The following is a 12,617-nucleotide window of genomic DNA, read 5'->3' as shown; positions in this document are numbered from 1 at the left end:
TATTAAAAACGTTTTTCCTCACTTTAATAAACATTTTGCTTAATTTAATACCGTGTTCACTTATTAATGTGATCAGTTTTCTCAAAGTTTTCTCAATGATCAGTTTTCTCAATGTAATAAATAAGTCACTCAATTTAATAAACACTTTGCTAAATTTAATTAATTGAATTCACTTAATTTAATAACTTGTTCCCTCAAATAAACATTTTTTTGTTCAGTTTAATAATCAGTTTTTTTCAATGTAATAATTCCTTTACTCAATATAATAACTTGTTCCCTTAATTTAATAATTGTTTTGTTTAATTTATAATCAGTTTTAAAAATTTAATAAATCCTTCACTCAATTTAATAATTGTTTTGTTTAATTTGATAATCAGTTTCCTCAATTTAATAAAAAGTTTCCTCAATTTAATAAACCATTCACTTAATTTAATAACATGTCCCCTTAATTTAATAAAACATTTTTCCAATTAAAAACAAATCACTCACTTTAATCACCTTTTCCCCAAATGACAGTAATAAACATTTTGCTCAATTTAACAAATAATTCACTCAATTAAAAATATATGTTTTTCTCAATTTAACAAATTATTAAATGTTCCATCTATTGAATTAACATGTTGCTCAATTTGAATATTAAATATGAATTTATAAAATAACTTTAAATTAAAGAATCAGTTTTCTTAATTCGTATAAATTATTCCCTAAATTTAATAAATAATTTCTTTAATTTAATAACCATTTTGCTCAGTATCGCTTGTTCCATACAATTAATACAATTAATACACAAAACATATTTTAACAATCGGTTTTATCCCTCTATTTAGTCAAATTTGATTTACTTGTTCCCTCTTTCTAATTAATTGTTCCCTCAATTTTAACCCACAGCAGTATAGTTCTTTCAATTCCATACAATCTGAATGAATGCATTATTATAAATATAGAAGAATATTAATCTTCACTTTAAAAAATATTTTGTACATTGTATATTGTTTTATAAATACGTGTGTTTCATAAAAAATATCGAACTTTTTAAATGTGTCCAAGAACTCCCTGTCCACCCTGTCATCTTGGACTTGAAAAAGGGTTGCCCTGACGTCCTCCATGCAGAATCCAGACAGAATCCAGCTTTGAAAATGAAACATTGCTGCACAGTTGCATCAGTCTAGAACATTGGACTGTAATAGACAATACTCCCACTGTATCAGAAATGCAGTAAGATGGTAATGCCTGCAGTGATGACCTGACTTGATGTGTGGAGAATTTTAATATGAAAAATTCAAGAACCACAAATCCTGTACTGTTACACACCTCAATACATGTTAGTAAGAAGAACGGGAGAAAAAATAGCTTAAACGCTTAATTGATGGGTGTTTATTATGCTGGTAGTAAATGCTTTACTGTCCCAAAAATTATGCTTTACTGCCCAAAGTAATATTAACAAATTAAATCAAATTGATCAGACAAAGCATGAAATATCTTAGGTTTATATTATCAGCAATGGAAATAAGAAATAAATAAAGAAGAAGAAACATTGATTTTTTAAAGTTTTTCATTCTGTTTTTCTGATTAGGGATTGTAATTCCACTTTAATTGACAAGAACCAGTTAACTGTGCAAGGGACAACTAAAGTGATAAAGATGTACTTTGAATTTTCATTGTTTTACATGTAAACACTGCCAAGTGTAGCATCCCTTTAAAAATTCCCTCTTGGCATAAAAATTTTAAGTTAAAAGTTTCCCTCAAAGTTTTACCTTATGTGATTTATGTAATCGTCACAGGGTGACCCTTCACCCAGAATCCTCAGGTTTGCAGCATCTACCACTCTCCTCTGCTGTGTCAGAGATTAAGGAAGGATGTGTTTTGTATTTCCACAACAGAGAAAGCACAACAAGCCGTGTGAGAACCTGAGAAAAGCATTACTAACTGATATGGCATGGCCTCTGCCAAACTTTGCCTCCCCGTGTAGTGTAATTAGACACCTTTTATAAATTACATGTGGACACAATGAGCTTTATAGAAATATGCAAAGAAGTCTACTTACAGAGAAAGATTATTGTGGATTGTTCCACATTAAGACAGTGGAAAATGCACAATATAGTGGATGTTCAAATGAAGATGAATATTATGTCTTATTTAGGAAAAATATTAACCTGCCTTTCCAGCTAAAAACAAGATATGTGTCAAATTGCAAACTAATTCTAATTAATCATGGTTAGGTTTTGGTCGTAACATGAAATATACCAAAAAATAATTCACTTGCCAATCCTTTTAAGAGCCATGTGCGCTCTGACTTGGTATTTTAAACAGTGCAACGCTTCCAGGATTCTTAGTAAAGGAAACTGACCTGTGTATTCATGCTGTGAAGGTGAGTAAGCATGTTATTTATGGGAACAGCAATATTATTTTATTCTGTATTTTGTTTGTTGTTGATGGAAAAATTGGGTTTGTGCACTGCTGTGCGTCCATGTGTGTAAGTGGAGGTGTATGCGTGTTGAGCGAGCTTGGCGTTCCTGCGTCACAAGGATAGCAATGAGCGACAGACGGTTGACTGTTGTTAGGGTTTAAATCAGACAGTGGTACACCTGTGTTTTCTGTTGCCAAGATAGTAATGCTATGGTTGGTGAGTGGTTAATGTGGTTGTGATGCAGTGGGTAACACCACCGCCTGCCAGTGAGCTACCATGTGGGAGACAATGGCAGTTCAATTCCAGGTTTGGGTAACTATGCGGTGCTACATCAATCCATGGGCAAGACTCCTAACACTACACTGTCCCACTTCTGTAAAGGGAATAACCTTGCGAGTCGCTCTGGATAAGAACGTCAAATAAATGCTGTAAATATAAATGTAATTGTAATGCACCAGAAATCTACCTGAACACACTTGCTATGTAAACTGTGCAGGTGCAAGGTGTAAAAAATAGACAGTGGGCAGGGTTTAAGATAGCAATGAACATCACGATGTGCCTTGCGCTGGGTGTAAAATAGGGCCCTAGATGTATTAGTGTGGTTTGAATATTGGACGATCAACACATTTCAATGCTGGGGCCTTTATGCCTCTCTAGACCATGATAGACATGTTGCCAATTGGTTCTTGTTTATCTGTTTCACAGAGTATTACACAGATAAACAGGGTGCTACTAAGGGTTCTTGGAGTGACGCCATTAAACAGCCACTTTCATCCTTTACATCGCATCAAAGCCTTAAAGAGTTCTTTATACTCACACATATATATTACCGATTATATATCTTTATTTTTAATAGTGCACATTCAGATAGAAAAGCACTGCAGTAGATACTCACCTAGTAGTCTAAAGAACAACCAGTTACTCCAAATCATGTAATTAAATTTATAAATATAGTCTTGTTTCAAATTTTATTCCAATGAACCAACCCTCTCATTAGGACTCCCCCTGTCATTAGAAATGCCCCCAACACTAGGAGGGTAAAGACTAGCGCATGCCTACTCCGATACATAAAGTAAAGTCAGCCACCACCTCTTTTTAAGGTGGTGCTGCTGAGGATGTAGCGTTACTGGAAAGCCAGTACACTCAGAGAAAAGCGCAGCGATCCAGCTCTGACACATCAGCTAACAGACACCTGTGCCCTGACTAACATCCCCTTGGGAGTGATGTGAGGAGAGAGCACCATCTACCCACACAGAGAGAGCAAGGCCAACTGTACTCTCTCTGACTCTGGCTGCTGATAGCAAGCAGCATGAGCTGGGATTCAAACCAGCAATTCTCAGTTTATAGTGCTGCACCACTCAGAGCCCCTAAAATGCATCTAATTCTCAGTAAATCTATTATTAGACTTTTCATGCAGTAAAGGCAATTTCATCTAATTTATTTTAAAAATAACAACATGAAAAGAAAATGAAAAGTTCTGGCTGAGCTTCAATAGGCCTCTTAAAAGCCTGTTTTATTCCTAATAATCACACTCATTTTCTTAGAGAAATCATTTCTGAGTAAAGGTGCTTGCACACTGCACGCGGTAGGTGCGGCGCGGTACGCTGACCCCCATAGGATTCAATAGTGTCTAGAGCGGTAGAGCGGTGCGTCGCTGCCGCGGAGCAGAGCGGAAAGCGGCGCGTTTCCCCGCCCATAACCACGCCTCCACCGCGCTACCGCTTACCGCGGGCAAAGTTCAACATGGTTCAACTTTGACCTCGCGGCAAGCGGTACCTCGGCAGAAAACGCATGACGTGAACTCACGCGACTAGAGAGAAACTGTAGTCCAAACAACAATAAACGTGCGCGAGAGACTAATAATAGCGATTAGTGAATCCCCTCAGCTGTACATCACTTCCCTACACTCATATAGAGATAACAGGAGGAAGAGAAGAATCAGAGCTTTGTTCTGAGGCTGAGAAACATATACAGATCCACAGAGGCTGTAGAGACTCAAAACTACAAAACACCGCTCACAGAGGTGATGGGTTTTAGAAAACTCCGCCTATTATCAGCAGGAGACGCTTGGCGTCAGCAGCAGCGCAACGCACCCGCAACTGACCAGCGTAGAGCAGAGCGGCAGCACAGCGGAATGCCGCGCGGCATACCGCGTTCAGTGTGCAAGCACCTTAAGTGTGAGTGTGAGCTGCATGTGGTAATGGGCCTTGCAATTATCCCTGCCTTGTTCCCAGTGATACCAATTAAGCTCATCTGCAGCCCCGACCATGAAGTAGTGAAGAGAAGATGGGTAATTAATACGCTTGCATACAAAAAAATATTTTAAGAGGAATTAATACCATATAATCTATAAACAGGTTTGGGTGGTAGTGGATTACATGTAACTGTGTTATGTAGTCAGGATACAAAAAAAACAGTAACTGTGGTCTGTTACAATTACAGTGAAAAATTAAGTAATTAGGTAAAAAAGAGTAATTACTAGCGAGGATTATATTACAGCTTACTGTAATAACACAATAAGGTATACACAACTGAATGTTTTAGAGTGGGTTTGCCAGGTTAGTACACAAAATATTAAGTAACAAATATTACAAATACTAACAGGAAGTGAAGAATGACTCGTTCTACAGCTGTTTTTTCTTGTTTCGTTTTTTAAATCATTGCATCCTTTTTTATTTAATTTTTTTCAGTCGAATTATACATCTACTCCTTACATTTTTACATCTTATCTATACAGTTATCAGTATTTTTTTACTCTTACATTTTTAAAATAGTCTTGTTACTCCTATTAATTTCAGCTTGTTTTCCTATTGTCTTTTCAACATTTAAAAAAATTCTATCCAGATAAATCTCTCCATCCAGCATAGACATAGCAAACCTATGTGGCCTAGTATGAAGATGATCTATGCAGAGACTCAAAAGAAATAAAAAATGCATTCATTTTCAATAGGATTTTTTGGGGAGGGGGGTTAGGCTCCTGTGGCGCAGCCTAAGCTTTAGTTTTTAATGTCATTTTTTCCCAATAAATTACTTTTACTTTTATCCTTTTTACGTTTTTGAAACTTAAACTTCTACATGAGCATGTTTAAATCTGTAGTACTTCTACCTGAGTAGTGAATGGAAAATTCTTTTGACACCTTTAGTAACTGGGACTCACCCTGTGAAACCTTCCTGTTGTTATTTTTTACCATGACTTGTGTGTGTGTTTTTTTAAGATTCATGACTCACGCTGAACAACAGAGCCAGTGGAGAACCTGAGCTAGTTTACCTGTATGCCCTAAACTGCATTCGCGAAAAGAAAATGAGTTTAATTTTATGTGAAATTGGAAAGAATAATAGTTCATTGTAAATTAGACTAGCCAGCAGTAAATACTCACTCAGCTTTAAAAGACTGGAAGGTAAGAAATGTATCCATTGCTAATTCTAGCTATGATCAGCTAGCTACCAAACTAGTTCGCTAACCTACAGTAGCCATAGTTCTGTAGTGTACCAGTGTGTTTCTGTGTAATATTTTAATACTAATATAATTATTTATGGCAGTAATTTGTAAGATAAATCTTATTTATACTTACTGATATGAGGAAACGTCCACAAATACTCAACTTTTACCTTATAAAGCTAAAAAGGCAGCTGCCCTTTACACTGACCTACAAGAGTAAACAGCAGACCTGCAGCGTAAACCAGATTAGACTTTTTAGGTGAAGATGGATTCATGCTGGTCTAATAAGCTGTATATTTCTAAACATTTTATGATGAATTGTCCAATATAAATAATCCACAATGCTTGGAATAAAAAAGTTTATCTTTTTAAATTTGGTTTAATTTTGTAGGTTTTTATCCACTTTCTCCTGAAGTTCCCATTTTGGAGACAAGGTTTTGTTCCAGAAGTGATGGTATATATATGCTGCAGTAGACAGGGATTCATTTTAGTTTTGGTTTTGTATAGTTTTGTGTGAAATTGTATATTATATAATATACTTTTCACACTATAAGGCGCACTTAAAATCCTTTCCCAAAAATCGTCAGTGCGCCTTATGTATGAATATGAATAATCCAGTGAGCCTTTGAGTGAGTTTTACCGGTCAGGTTGTAAGAAACAGTAAAGCCACTCTGCTGAAGTACAGAGTTATACAGGAGATTCAATGAAGTTTCTGCAGCATTGAGACTTGAGATTGGAGCAGTATTAGCATTAGCATTGTCCTCTAAACGCAGCGCTAGCTCTTTTGCTGTTTGTGAGTGAGTATATCGTACTGTAGCCTGCGTGTTTACCATGTCAAAACAAGCTACGTGGGACGAACCGCTAGCTGATAGCACCTTAGCTTACAGGAAAACTCAAGGTTTCATAGTGTAGAGCTGTCACACGACATTTACTAGCGCTAAACGCTGCAACTGTAAATAAACAGAAGGGCTTTACTCACCCACATGAACAGTTTTCAGGAGATAATGTGTAGATCATCCAGCGCTAGTTTGACTTTAAAATACATCGTTTTTTTAAGAGTTACAGTTTTGTTTACTTGGGTACCCCCTGTGACGAGACCTGCTAAATAAGGTGGGAAACATTTTCCTTACAATTGTTGCTTAAAATGCGCCTTATAATCAGGTGCAATTTGTATGAAAACAGGTGAGAAAATAGACGTTTATTGATAGTGCATCTTGTAATACAATGCACCTTGTGTGAAAAATGCACCTAGTGTGAAAAATACAGTCATTAAAATATCCTGTCAGCATATTTTTATTAAAGCACACTTTCTACATTAGCTTGCTTGTTTAAAGGAGTCTGAAGGTCAGAGTTTCAGTATTTACTCATTAGAGTGTTGCCATGTTATCACTTGCAGACTGCACTGCTTACCCATTGACCTTTTATCTCATCAAAGGTCAATAAAGGCACTTTTTTGCCCTGTTTACAAATTTGACAGCTATTCTGTTGTGTTGGACTGAATGTTTTAGACAAAGCTGAAGTATAATACACTTTATTTCAGCTTTAAAACTACAATCACTAATCAAACTGATTAAAATGCTGTGTTTCTTTTATTTCGTTGCACACCCATTATATTTTATGTTTTGTTTGGACGACATACAACCCTAAATCACAAAATGTTGGGCAGAAGGGAACATGGAACATTTAATTTGACTTTTTTCACTAAAGAGAGTATGAAGATATTCATATTTTGCCATTTAATTTGTTAATATACATCCAGTACTGCATTTTACTGTGTGCAGTTAAAATACAAGTTTTACTTTATTTTCCATACTGTCCCAAACGTTTCTGATTTGGGGTTATATATTAATAAATGAAATTAAGTGAAATAAAAGTAAAACAATTTGCATTTCCCATACTGTTTCATCTTTTTCTGATATGCGTTTTTAATAAATAATAGAACACATTTACACATTGGGCCAGGTGACCATTGGATCATCCAGTCTTGTACACTATACAGTACACTACCACTACAGCAATTCCAGTCAATTCCATTCAAGTTGCTTCAGGTTTTCAGACACTAGATGGAGCTAAATATACAGTTTGTTTTGAAAGGCCCATATTGGATCAGTATAGCCAATAGAGCAATGTAAGTTCTGTAACAGCTAAATAGCTAGATTAAACCTTCTTTACATTTAGTGGAAGTTAATGTAAAAAGGGTTTATTTCAAGTCGTTTTCGGGAGGTCAATATAGAAAGAGTTCATTTTATGATTCATAATTTTGGAGAATTTCTATTGGTCCATTCTTTACAGTGTAAGGGACAGTTTGGTTTGTGACTTAAAATTATGTAGCAAAGAGAAAATCTACAAAAATGGAGATACTTGTTTTGTATATATATATATATATATATATATATATATATATATATATAATTACTGAGAGAGAGAAACAGAGAGAGAGTACACCATGTTTCACAACATTTCCAAGTAAATGACAGTAAGTCTAAAGTGATGAGTTATCTATGTGCAGATGGTTACTGTCATTTACTGGTACTTACTGTAATTCATATTTATAAGACTTAAGGTTAAAAGGGCATCTATTTAACTAAAATAACGCTGGGTTTTTTCACTTCGTAATCATTCTGAAATCTTACTGATTCAGTGACTTTCACCTAAAATAGGACCCAATAGCATTGAGCCAGACACACATCAAACACTCTATCAAAGCACAACAGGCACCACACACTCCTTATCTCAGCCTCTGATCTCAGCACAGGCGCTCTACGTATGACAGGTGTCAAAAAAACAAACTTAGCGGCTGATCAGTGCATTGATAAGCACAGGGGTGGGGGATTTCACGGCTGCGTGGTGTGCCGTCTCTCTGGGCCCTACCAATAAGTGAATAATTTCCTGTCAGTGTCCCCATTTTTCCTGTTTGGTGTTAAGAATCGTAACTGTTGACTCACTTCTTCACTAGTTAGCCATAACTGTGGCTACCAAGATCTCATCGTACTTCCCTCAGGGTGTTCAAATGCACACGCCACGTTATTTTCCTCCACAGCAGCTTTTTTTTTACTTTAATAGACCAAAAATATAATGTATATATGTGATTTAAACATAGATATGGGAACAATATTAAAAAGACATTTATTTTCATAGCATACAACATTTATTGTGATATATGTCAACACAGTCAACACTACAAAAATACTGTCAGAGTATGATAAGAATGAATATGCATTACGATACAATAAAATATTTTCCTCATATTGCTCATCTCTAATCGGCTAAGATATGGTTGAGGCTAAACTGTGCTTAGCTAAATCAAATTCTTTAGTTTTGTACTAAATCTGGAAGTCAAATGAGCTAACAGCCAGATCAGTGGAAGTCTGAGTCATCCAACAATACAAAACGACTCAGTAACAAAACCACATTCTATACTGTGCTATGCTTTGCTGAAAACCATTGTATGTAGCAGGGAGACCCCCCTACCCACCCCCACTTCTGTAGTTAAATATAATATAACTATCTAATATAATATAAAGTTAAATATAATATATCTCTGTTAAATCCCCCAGACCCTCCACAAAAATACTTCTGATGCATACTAATTCTGTTTTACTGTCAGTTCACACTTTAATTGTCTGTTAGTACAGAGTGTTGTATGTGTGAATGGATAGGAATCAAATGGGATGAGATATGGCAATAACTGTGTGATATATGCAGCAAAAGACAGTCCAAGTATACAGTTTTAATCCTATATTAATGCAGAAACTATTTTATCATTATTTGCTTAAACATATTTTGTGGTTTACAACAGGGTTCTGTTTTAGGGCGTATGAAAATGACTTTAATTAAGACTTTGATATAGGTGTGAGAAAAAAAATATATAATCTGAATTGTCTGCGTATATACATACGCAGTTAAAACAAGGTGTTTCGAAAGGTTCTTTTGTTTCTCATCAATTTAACCACATCTGCTGTCGTAAAAAAGGGTACGTATCTTGATCTGATTATTAGGGGCTTCCATGACTTTGTCCACAAGGGGCATCAAAACATACATGCAATATACTGTAAAATAATTCTGATCATTTTCATCAACTTTTGGTTGTTTTATTCAAATGTGCACACCCTTGCTCTGTGTCTGGTCAAATTGACCATCTATAAGAAATAAATTGATGACACATTTTAATAATAAAAGTACAAAGTTTAAACATCAAATAGACAGGCTTTTCTTATTGTAATACTCATACTCACTATAATTTTTCCCCAATATGAATGAGGTGCAAAAGTTTGAGTGCTCTTCCTGTGTGCAGATCAGACAAATACACTAGTAACACTCAACCAATCACACTCTCACAGGGTAATGCAGCTAGTGCATTGAAGCAGCTGAGCAGCCACATGGGACCCCAGAGCAACCACTAAAAAAACCTTATAGCAACCACCACTGCCAGATGAGTGGGAAACACTTAATCTGTACTTTCTTTCAGACTTTTTTTCAGGAAATGTTTTTAACAGCTTTCTCTATTAGTTACTGTTATTCTTTAATCTGTTTAAACATGAACCGAGTAATATGGCTACATTTCTGTGTGAGTGTCATTTAAGGCATATGTCCTTTCTTTACTAATAAATCCATTACGGGATCATTTTGACTGGGAGCACAAAATATTATATACAAAAAAGTATTTTGTTACACCAGGACACAAATTAACACTGTCACACTGTGTCACAGACATTTTCACCTTAAGGAACTATAACTCCCAGAATGCACTTCCCAGTCAGAACCTGATTGGTAGATCAGCCTCACCAGAGTTTTGATTCCATTCAGCTGTTAACCCATGTATAAACACCTGACTGTTTGTTCAACCTGTTGCGAAGTATTGCCCCCTGTTGATTCAGCTACATACCTCTGTTTATTTCCGTGTATGACCTATTTTCCGCTTTTTGCTCTATTTTAGCTTCTTTTGCCTGTTTATTTTTTGTCTACCATTTATCCCTTTTGGACTGTGTCTGGGCTAAGGTTTTTTATTAGGCTTGTCTCTCTGTTTTTTCTTAGCCTGTGATCTGACTATGTGTTTTGTTTCAGCCTTGCATATTAAAATCACTTTTTATTTTATTTTAGCTGCAAGCATCTCACTCCTGTCTGTGGTGTCACAACAAGAACCTTATGCAGCAGGATACATTTGCTACTATAAAATCAAAAACCCACCTTATCCCCTAAAAAGCTATAGCTTTACGCTGCTTCCACTGTAGCTAAGGTAGTAAATCATTGTGTACCAACCTGAACTTTTGTTTATTATTAAATAAATCATTTTAAAGGTCTATTTACAAACTGAACATGCTACTTTATGTTGCATGAATTCTGCACACGATTTTTTCAGATTTCTGTTGTCAATTTTTTTTTATGAAATGTTTTATATTCATATATAACATAAAAAATAAAAGTGTATGAAAGCAAAGTTTGGATGTCCTCTCTTGGAGCTGAGGCCCATGGTCTATGCTTTCAGAGTGCTTTCTTATAACAGTTAATACTGTATAAGCGTTAGTGAACCCAAACCCTCCTAGTATGTCACCATACCACGTTATACAAAAGCTGTTTTCCTATTGCAACATATTGTCATCGTTATTGATAGGGTTAGAGCTATTAGTTGCTCTCATCACTGGCACAAACAAACCAGACACTCCAACAGGGCGATAGCTGAGGTCAGCGAAGCTGCAGTGACTGCAGGATATTTCTAAACAGGCATTTCAACACAAGTCTTAACAAAGTGAAAGAGAGACCCAGAGCCTCCTAACATGAATTGCTGCCAAAGCACGCTTTTAAAATAATTTTCTTTTAAGAAAAAGAGCTACTTGAGAGTTACTTGAGCAACTGCAGTGATGCTTTAGTGCTCATAAAAGTGCTACTGCTAACATAGAGATATCAGAACAACAAACCCAATCTTCTGCTCATTAACGCACTGTTAAACCAAAGAAACTCAGAATTAGAACTGATTAGAGGTCAGAGAGTTGTATGAGAGTAACCATTAACATGCCTTTGCTTCAAATTCTTTAAGAAGGTTCTTTAAACCTTTTGCAGACACAATCAATCAATCCAAAAACTACTAACTACATGCTAACTGACCAAGCCCAGATATTGTCATATCATGTCGGGTCATGAACAAAAGCAAAACACATGCATGGAAACAAAGTGGTGACTCAGCAGCTATGGGGAAATACTGTCTCGGCTTCAAATAAATAACTCTTGAATTACAGAAAATCTGGATTCTTTGAAACCCTTTTTTTCCAGTGATTGTTGCTCCGTAAAGCTAACTGCTGCCAGCAGGGCAGCCAACTATGTATGTGCTTCTGGTGAGAAGCGTTTAGCTTGATAAACAAAATCTTGTTTTTTTAAGCAGCAGTCCACAAGATTGTTTTGTTTTATATTTAAATCAGTAGTATCCCTAGTTCTTACATTCTCAGGAAGTGATATGCTATTCTAAATAAGGGTATCAATGTTCTGACATGACCAAGGGCGTAGGAGCGGGCTTGATATTGGGGGGGACACATTTGCCAATATGAACCCAAGCCCACCCAATAGTTTCCTAGAACAACATTTGTGGAAATTACTTTTAATTAAAAGTAAATTATTATTATAAGGTGATTTTACAACCTAAACATGTTACTCCACATTACAGCTACTGTTGTTAGAAAAATTATGCAAGCAATGTCTGAATTATCACCTTATATTTAAAATAATATAACAGATTATTATTATTGTTATTGTTATTATTATTATTATTCTGTATTGGCA

Source organism: Astyanax mexicanus, chromosome 1, assembly GCF_023375975.1.
Source record: "Astyanax mexicanus isolate ESR-SI-001 chromosome 1, AstMex3_surface, whole genome shotgun sequence".
Taxonomy (NCBI): Eukaryota; Metazoa; Chordata; class Actinopteri; order Characiformes; family Acestrorhamphidae; genus Astyanax; species Astyanax mexicanus.
The sequence above is the reverse complement of the archived record's forward strand: the minus strand, read 5'-3'. Positions refer to the sequence as shown.